Consider the following 9,140-nt stretch of genomic DNA (forward strand, 5'->3'; position numbering starts at 1 on the left):
GTCAGACCAAATAAAATGCGCCACCGGTTACTCTCTGTCTGAGGCAGCACACCGCGCCCAGGAGAGAGAAGAATGGATAGCAACCATATTTTTGGAAAGTAGAAATATATATTACTACTCACTTTTTATTTATTTTATATTATGTCGAAATGTTTCATATTCTTTATTAAAATACTGGATTATAATGGAATATTGCTAAAATTTAACCAAATAATAAATTTTGCATCATATTTTTGATGTTTTTCTTGCAGGTTAAAGGACAACGACAAAGGTTGTGATTGTGAGAGGTTGCCAATTAATTTTTGTCGTAGGTCGTAGATTGGACGGGTTTCGAATATGATGGGAATATGAATCAAAATATCTCTGAATGTAATATACAACTTGTCAAAACAAGATTAATTTGTCATTCTATTTTATTAATCCAAAAACAATTGTCTGTATTTGATCTTCACGATCATAAAGTTATATATAGGCCGTTCCAACATGCTGTCAAAATTAAATCAATATGGCTGCTGGAAGTAAAACATAAATGTTATTCTATAGGTTCTTAATGTGTTTTAGATCATTTTTGTTGTTTCTTTGTAATTTTGTGTTGTACAAAGATTAATTTAACATTTTCTCTGGAAGTATTAATTTAGAAAGATAATATGCTTCATTGGTGTTGTGTTTTGAAGTGTGAAATGCAAAGTAATCCTGATAAAGTCAAGATAAAGTTCACTTTTAAACTGAACTAAATACGGTATCAGCTGAGAGACAACAATGGTTAAATGCAATACAATGTAAGGTTTTACTAGCGAAATGAAAATTCTCCTGTCCTGTCTGCTGTAATCATTTTATATCTGGTAAGTTACAATTACAACAGTAACGATTTTTGAAGATGTTAACATTTTAATCTTATAGGAAAACCAGCCGACTTAATCGATAATAACAATCCAGATTGGGTTCCTTCAATAAATATGGGCTATAAACACAATGAAATAAGTTCCCCAAAATCTAAAATGAAGTGGTATCAAAGGAGAATTAAAAGAAAAAATATTCATATTGAAATTATTTATAAGGCACTGGACTGTCTTAAATTCTACAAATACTAGGTGGGTAAATGATTTTAGACATTTTTCATTAATGGTTGTAGGTTACTGTTACTTCAGTAGATTTGTTTACACGGGTAGAGTAATGATGCAAGTACTTGATAGAGTAGAGTAACTCTACCTGTAAAAATGCTCAGCACAGTAGAATAGCTAGTAGAGTGTATAGTAGGAGTTAAAGTAGAGTGACTAGCAACATATGGCAAAGTAACTACTCTATGGCCACCACCACTGCCAAAATGTCTACTCGGCTGCGCACTCTATCCATGGAACACGCTCAATTATGGCAGAGTAGAGTAGGTAGGAGAGTACATGGAGCCGCTGTCATTCTGGCTGGAATTGTGTTTTGTGTAAATAGTGAAAATGAAGTTCACCGAAGATGAAACTTTAAAACTTGTAGAGCTATAATACGGCGAATACCAGTGTTTATGGAATTTAGGTAGTGTATACTACAGAAATAAAAGTATGCAGCAAGCTGCGGAGGATGAAATCGTCGAAAGAATGGCAAAGGGGGCTTTGGAGTAAACGAGCTCAAGCAAAAAATTAAGAATTTAAGGTGCACTTATAATCAAGAGTGTTTAAAAATACAAAAATCGGTTTCACTATACTAGCATCAGTACTACACTTGTACTCTCCTCATGTGAATGGTATCAAGCCATTTTTGGTAGAGTACTACTGCTATTCTACTCTCCTCAAAACTCTACCCATGTAAATAAGTCTGTAGAAACAGTGGAAAATGAGGTAGCTAGTAGAGTAGTAGTAGAGTAAAATATACTGGTTTAGCAAATTACAATGTTTTAAGGTGATACAGTAGAGATCAACAGGTAGCCAAAACGCGTTCCAAGATTGCCGCTGTAATTTTGAATATTTTTTCGAGATATTTGGCACATGTATTCGTAATATAATAAAGAATGGCGGTACAGAGCCCAATTTGAAAAATATATTAATATGTGGAAATTACTCTGTAATTATACAATATTTAAAAAACGAGCCTATACCGCCATTAAGAAGAACAAAAAAATACACTTTCTTCAAATAAACTTTTTTATCCGATGCCTAGATTTTGTGTCATTTTGGAACTACTAATGAAATAAAAAATTTTAGTATTACGAATACGTGTGCCAAATATCTCGAAAAAATATTCAAAATTACAGCCGCAATCTTGGAACACGTTTTCGCTACCTGTTGATCGATACTGTTTCCTCTTAAGATAGTTTTAATAGTTATTTATGATATAAGTATTAAAAGTACAATTTTAAGACACGCATGTGAAAGTTAACTTGAAAAAATAATTTTATTAATGTTTTGACTTCCACATCAGATGTCATTGTCAAAATACAAAATATTCATTATTATTAGGTTTGTTCTAGCAAACAGTCAAACTAGTCAAAAACCGTCAGCAAACAGTTGGTCAGTGAGAGAACATAATACAGTCACCAGTGCTATCCCCTCTACTCACGCTGGTCCACTATTTGCTGATGGTTTCAAACTGTTTGAAACTGATGCTAGAACAAACCTATTATTATTATGCATATCATTATCTGTAACTAATATTTCTTCTGATTGTTAATTGTAAAGGATAGAAAAATTACCATTTTAATTTTTTTTTAGAATCAGCTGAGAGAGGTGGTGTACAAAAAAACTAGGAAGGGAATGGAATATGTGGCTACGAAAGGCAAAAGAAATGAATACAAAGCAAATGTGACACATTTTTTTAAAAATATGTAGGAATATCAGTAAACTACATTAAAAATGTATGAAAAGATTTTGTGCAATAAAAATGTTTATATTTATCAAGGATGTATTATTTGGTATGGCCACATATCGTCAGTGATGTAATAATACATCCTAACTGTTTTTTCATGAGTTTTGTAAGAGAGACTAAAATCTTGTCTTAGGGTCACCTCCTGTTTTCATATGATATTTTTTGACTTGTTTTGTAGTAAATTAAACTATCTATGAACTACAAAACAAGTCAAAACTTACATAAGAACACAGGAGGTGACCTTAAAACATGTTTTTCCATCTCTCCTACAAAACTCATGAAAAAACAGATAGGAGGTATTGTCACATCAGCAAGGATATACAGTGATGAGCGCCATAATAACCGGCAAAATAGCGCAAAAGATGGGCAACATATTTAATTGTGAGATAAAAAGAAATGAAACTAGTCGAGCTGGGAAATTTAGCGAAATTAACCTTTAAATTTACGTTATATTGATTGTTTCCCACCTTTCCACATATCAGAGGAGTATGTCAACTAAAATTGTCACTGTGACAGTGGTAGTTTCCAAACTCATCTGATACGTCTGAAGGTGGGACACAATCAATATAATCTAAATGTATAAGTTAATATCGCTAAATTTCCCAGCTCGGCTATTTTCATGTCTTTTTATCTCACTACTTAATACATCTTTTGTGCTATTTTGCGGGTTATTAGAGCGCTCATCACTGTATTTCTGGTATATCCAGGGAATGTCTAAAAATATATTTTGAATGTCCAAAGAACATTCGTGGACATTCATGGAATGTTCTAATAAGACATTCAGGTAATGTTTAAAATGCTGACACAGGATTTTCCTGGGATGTTCAGGGAACGTGTTTTTGGGGATATTCCAGGAATTTTTCAATGTCTGTATACCTTCTATGGACATATATGGAATATTTTGGTGTTATTAGCGCCGCACTCCACTTGCGATTTGTAATCAGGAAGATTGAACACATTGTTTCAAATACAAGTCAATCCATTTGTGACTAAATAATCATGGATTGACTTCTATTTGAAAGAATGTGTTCAATCTTCACGACTACAAATCGCAAGTGGAGTCCGGCGCTTAGGGCTACTTCCTCTTCGATTATGTATTATACTACAGAAATCAGGAACTTTCCTTCTAAATATATGTATGCATCTTGGCCATCAAACAAATTCTTCCAAACATTTTTTTAAGGGGTTACATAGGTCTTGTGGGTAAAAAAGTGACTTTTTAAAAAAATTATATCTCGAAAACTAAAATTTATTTTTATTTATGGAACATGTAAAAGTATAGTACTTAAGGTAGTCTCAAAAAAAGTTTCATCCAAAAATATTCATTTTTGTAGATAAGTTTTTTTGCGGTGGGCAGCATAACTAAGTCCAGTCTCATCTGAAATCAAAAAGTTTCTTGTAGTTTATACCCCTGGCTAGTAAATGAACGAAGGAATTAAAAAAATGAAATTTGAAGATTTTACATAAGTTTAAACACATTTTCGACCCCAATTTTTCTCATTTTTAAAGTAGTTCTTTTTTATAAAACAAAAATGACCTCATCTAATAAAAAATCCTTCGTTCATTCACTAGCCAGTGGTATAAACTACAAGAATCTATGATTTCAGATGAGACTGGACTTGTTATGGTGTTCACCGCAAAAAAGGGCTGTTGTCGAAAAATTGCAGTCAACTCTACAAAAATGAATATTTTTGGCTGAAATTTTTTTGAGAGTACTATACTTTTACATGTTCCAATTATAAATAAAAATAATTTTTAGTTTCCAAGATATAATTTTTTTAAAAAGTCACTTTTTTACCCGCATGACCTATGTAACCCCTTAATAATTGCCTTTCCACGCTGTAGCAAACTTAACAAATTGTTGATTTCAAATTGTAACAGTTAAGTTTTGCAAAGTATGCTGCCCTCTTGTACCTTCTGCGTTATCTTCATCTAAAAACTTTCTGCGATATATTCGTTTTGTTGCTAAAATTATTTCCTGATCCATGGGTTGAATAGGCAATGTTGTATTTTTTGGCAAAAACATACAACTAAAGTTGCCATGTTTTGATCATAGAATATTTTCAGAGGGATGAGCAGGAGCGTTGTCTAATCAAAAAACATTTCACCTCTTCCGGCAGATTCTCAGTTTCTTCTCTTGAAATTTTTTCACTGCAGGTACAGTCGGAAAAAGATTGACGTGACCGTTCATGGGTATTCTTTCATTTTTCCGACTGTACAAATTATTTAAAAGGTCAATTTTTTAAGATATCTGGGGTGAACCACTATGATGAAATTATTTATTTTTATAGCTCCACAATTATATACAAATCCTACCTCAAAATATTTGTAAGAATTTAAATTCTTGAATGCCTTCATTTGTTGACCTGTGTAAAAACTATTACTAAGCTCTAAATACAAAAAAAACTAGGTATGTCCATGTAAGTAACTATGTCCAAGTTGTTACCCTTGAAAAACTTTTTCTACTGTAGGTTAACTCATACTCCTTGAGGGAAAATGGATCTATATACCAACAGCTTTTGAAAATATTTACTTATGTTTATTTATTCACTGCTTACAACTAAATACAGTCGTTAAAGTACTTCTACAGCTAGAAGCTATACGAAGTCAACAGCAAAATGTTCGGAAAATACAACTATAAAAAACTATTATACAACGATTAAACTATTATATAAAAACAATTATATAAACCACTATTTTATAACAACAATAACTATTTTATAAAAAAACTATTTAACGTAAAAAACTCAAAAAATTCAATGCGGTACAAATATAAGAATTTCAGTGTTTGCCCTCCAGCTTTCAATTTAGTGTCATAAACGTCAAAGTCTTGAAATGGCCTATTAGCATAGAGTGTCATTCACAGCGAAGTGACGACACCATCTTTTTTATTTGGATTAGTGCTGTTTCACTCTTACGCATAGTAAAGCTGCTACAGTTGTCCTCCTCTTCCGTGCCTATCTTCACACTGAATGTCATCATAGATTTTCGATACAATGTGTTAGAAAGAGATGCAGCAAACCAGTCCATGAGATCTTGTCGTCAGGAAGCGCGGAAGGTAGGCTCCCTCTATGTCAATATATACCTCTATGTTCACGATATGGTTAAATTGTATTTTTGCACAAATATTAGTTAATTGTATTAAATTGGTACCAACTCTGGCAACGCTGATTTGCGGGACGAGCTTCAAATTTTCGCCACCATGAGAAGGACGATCGACATGTGCCATCCCCTCCATGTCAACCCTCTCAGCGGATATACTAATGATACAAACCAAAGACGTATGACGTAGATATATTAATATTATGTGACACAATAACAAATGACAATCGATGAAAAGCCATATACGCTCTGAGCTTCGTTGGTGTCGTTCCTAGCGGTTATTAATTCAACTATTACCGGTAATTTTTAAATTTATTATTTAATTGTCATCACTTAATATTTACAACGCAAAAAAGTAATTAAATTGTAATAGATTTTTTTAAGATTTTGCTAATCATTTTGACGTTCTATTGATAAAATATGAATTTCTTACTTCGGATACTTTCACAATTATCGTGTAGATGGCGCTAAGATTAATTTATAATTACATATTACGGAACATTAAAAAAACTTAAATTCAGTATTTAAGACGTAAGTATATTTAAGGTAAAAATATATACCACAGCTTTGACCAACTAATATTTTTTATAATTAATGTTTTTAATTTTAATTTTAAATTAATCACTTTGACATTTATGTCAAATTTCCGGTAAACGTTTACAGACTTGCCACTACTGGCGCTCTTGAATTTGTAAATATCCCCTCTAAGTACGAGCTTACAGCGTATACGCTCTGAGCTTCGCTGGTGGCGCTCCTAGCGGATTACTGGAATTATCTTTCACCGGTAATTTTTAAATTTATTATTTAATTGTTATCGCTGAACATTTACAACGCAAAAAATTAATTAAATTGTAATCGATTTTTTTAAGATTTTGCTAATCATTTTGACGTTCTATTGATAAAATATGAATTTCTTACTTCGGATACTTTCACAATTATCGTGTAGATGGCGCTAAGATTTTTAGATTAAATTATAATTACATATTACGGAACATTAAAAAAACTTAAATTCAGTATTTAAAACGTAAGTATATTTAAGGTAAAAATATATACCACAGCTTTGACCAACTAATATTTTTTATAATTAATGTTTTTAATTTTAATTTTACATTAATCACTTTGACATTTATGTCAAATTTCCGGTAAACGTTTACAGACTTGCCACTACTGGCGCTCGAGAATTTGTAAATATCCCCTCTACGTACGAGCTCACAGCGGATACCCATGAACGATCACATCAATCACATATTATTCAGATTATTAATAATCTATCTCCCTCGTTTGTTATAGGGCTTTTCATTTACAGTCATTTGTTTCGAGCTTCTGTCATGTGTTGTATAATCCGTGTATATTAATATTATACATGGATTATTTGACATTTGACAGAAGCTCGAAACAAATGGCAATCGATGAAAAGCCCTATAGGGCTTTTCATCGATTGTCATTTGTTTCGAGCTTCTGTCATGTGTCACATATTATTAATATATCTACGTCATACGTCTTCGGTTTGTAGCATTGGTGATACCAATAACGTACGACGTAGATATATTAATATTATGTGACACATGACAGAAACTCGAAACAAATGACTGTGAATGAAAAGCCCTATTCATGGAAAACAACAGCAAATAAAAAATATGTGATTGATGTGATCGTTCATGGGTATACGCTGTGAGCTCGTACGTAGAGGGGATATTTACAAATTCGCGAGCGCCAGTAGTGGCAAGTCTGTAAACGTTTACCGGAAATTTGACATAAATGTCAAAGTGATTAATTTAAAATTAAAATTAAAAACATTTATTATAAAAAATATTAGTTGGTCAAAGCTGTGGTATATATTTTTACCTTAAATATACTTACGTTTTAAATACTGAATTTAAGTTTTTTAAATGTTCCGTAATATGTAATGATAAATTAATCTATTAATCTTGGCGCCATCTGCACGATAATTGTGAAAGTATCCGAAGTAAGAAATTCATATTTTATCAATAGAATGTCAAAATGATTAGCAAAATCTTAAAAAAATCGATTAAAATTTAATTATTTTTTTGCGTTGTAAATATTAAGCGATAACAATTAAATAATAAATTTAAAAATTACCGGTAAAAGTTGAATTAGTAATCCGCTAGGAGCGCCACCAGCGAAGCTCAGAGCGTATAGGGCTTTTCATTCACAGTCATTTGTTTCGAGCTTCTGTCATATGTCGTATAATCCGTGTATATTAATATTATACACAGATTATACAAAATATGACAGAAGCTCGAAACAAATGACAATTGATGAAAAGCCCTATTCTTTCATTTTTCCGATTGTACGTGTTATCGAGTCTAATTAAATTAATTTTTAGCCTTCTAAGATTGCTTTAGAAGTCTACAACATTTAGCTATGAGATGGTGAAGAAAAATTATGCTCATGTAGGTACTACTGTACCCATACATGTATTCCCAACAATCAGTTGTTCATGATTCTTTTTGGTTTAATGTACAGCGTTAAATTAAGATATTGTGGTGGATAATTTATTAATAAATTATTTATTAGTTTATATGTTGTTTCCGTTTTAATACAGTAAGTATATATAAAAAGTGAAAATTCTATATAGGTACCTATGTTGCATTGAGGGTATTGTAATTCTGTATGTATTTTAGAGAGTCTTCCATTTGGTTATACTTTTAGCCTATGTAAAACTATAAAATGAAAAATAAATCTAATAAACGACCTAAAAACTACGTTTTTGATATCACGTCTTTAAATCGTGATAAAAATGACATCAATTATGGTGCGACAAATTCACGTGACTTTCGACGTCGTAAAAACGTGATAAACTGACATGGTTTGGTGATAATTATGACGTCTTTTCAACGTTTTGTAAACGTTATTTGGTTGCCTCGGTACCACCATCAGTTGACATATGTTTCTTCTTTGTGGAGTCATCAGAATAATTTTTGTAAAATTGCCTTCGAACCTTTGTAAAAACGACTTGTAGGTATTTGACTTGACCTCGTATACATTTTTTGGAGTTTTTTTAGATTGTTAATTCTATGAACTCAGATGTTAATCTTCTCTTCTGATTTGTAGAGTGGATTATTGTTTTGTTGTTATAAATAAGTAATTATATACAATTATACCACGTGGGTAAAACCAAACTGGAAAAACCAGTCAACTAATCCCGCTGAATTGAAAAGACGAAT

At 31.8% G+C, this 9,140-nt stretch overlaps 1 long non-coding RNA gene across 1 annotated transcript; it reads left to right on the plus strand.

Moving 5' to 3' along the window:
• The first annotated feature begins 554 nt into the window (after positions 1-554).
• LOC126890056 (uncharacterized) lies at positions 555-2,878 on the plus strand. The gene is made up of 3 exons (XR_007700269.1): positions 555-842; positions 901-1,091; positions 2,697-2,878. It is a non-coding gene; the product is annotated as an uncharacterized LOC126890056 (long non-coding RNA).
• Positions 2,879-9,140: the final 6,262 nt, after the last annotated feature.

This window comes from Diabrotica virgifera, chromosome 8, assembly GCF_917563875.1.
Source record: "Diabrotica virgifera virgifera chromosome 8, PGI_DIABVI_V3a".
Lineage (NCBI taxonomy): Eukaryota > Metazoa > Arthropoda > Insecta > Coleoptera > Chrysomelidae > Diabrotica > Diabrotica virgifera.